We start from the raw sequence: 1,049 nt of genomic DNA, 5'->3' as shown, positions 1-1,049 counted from the left end.
ATTGACATATTATCAGATATATAATCAAACAAATATAATTTTCATACAAATACAAATCAAATTCTGAAAAGAAATATTTCAATACCACCAATGAGTTGATATATATCTAGAGCAGAGAAAGGCATGGTTTTCAAGCTTTAAAGCAGATCACGATTCATCTACTTCAGAAGCAGATTTCAAAATTGAATAAACCCATACTTATCCTGAAATAAGCCTAAGGGGCCATCACATAATCTTTGACTATACATAGGGGGTTAAGATTATTGCAGAAGAATGAAATAGCATAATTACTCAACTGCAAGGGTAGGCTTATTACCAGTCATGGGCTTATTTCTGGATAATTAGGTATGGTACAATACTTAAATAATGATATTAATTTAGAGTTTTATATTCCACTTTATCACAGCAACAAGCTAATGTCTTACTCAACTCCCTTAGGAGCATACAGCCGGGGCTGCCATTTTGGCACCAACAGCTTACACATGACATTTCTAGAACTCATTTACAGCTGAGTTTGCTAGAACACAACAGAGCAAAGAAATTGTGGTCAAGAATACAGCACAATGCCCTTGGCAGGACTCAGAACTAATGAACCCTCGGTCATGTAGCCCCTCGGTCATGTGGCCCCTCGGTCATGTAGCCCCTCGGTCATGTAGCCCCTCTGTCATGTAGCCCCTCGGTAATGTAGCCCCTCGGTCATGTAGCCCCTCGGTCATGTAGCCCCTCAGTAATGTAGCCCCTCGGTCATGTAGCCCCCCCAAGTCATGTAGCCCCCCCAGTCATGTAGCCCCTCTGTCATGTAGCCCCTCGGTAATGTAGCCCCTCGGTCATGTAGCCCCTCGGTAATGTAGCCCCTCGGTCATGTAGCCCCTCGGTAATGTAGCCCCCCCCCAGTCATGTAGCCCCTCGGTCATGTAGCCCCCCCCAGTCATGTAGCCCCTCAGTCATGTAGCCCTGAGTCCTACCACTAGACCACCAAGCCTCCTACCAGTATACAGTATTTTCATTAATTGTTGCAATATTGATAAATACCACAGACTGCGTTATGC

This window comes from Pecten maximus, chromosome 16 (assembly GCF_902652985.1).
Source record: "Pecten maximus chromosome 16, xPecMax1.1, whole genome shotgun sequence".
NCBI lineage: Eukaryota > Metazoa > Mollusca > Bivalvia > Pectinida > Pectinidae > Pecten > Pecten maximus.
The sequence above is the reverse complement of the archived record's forward strand: the minus strand, read 5'-3'. Positions refer to the sequence as shown.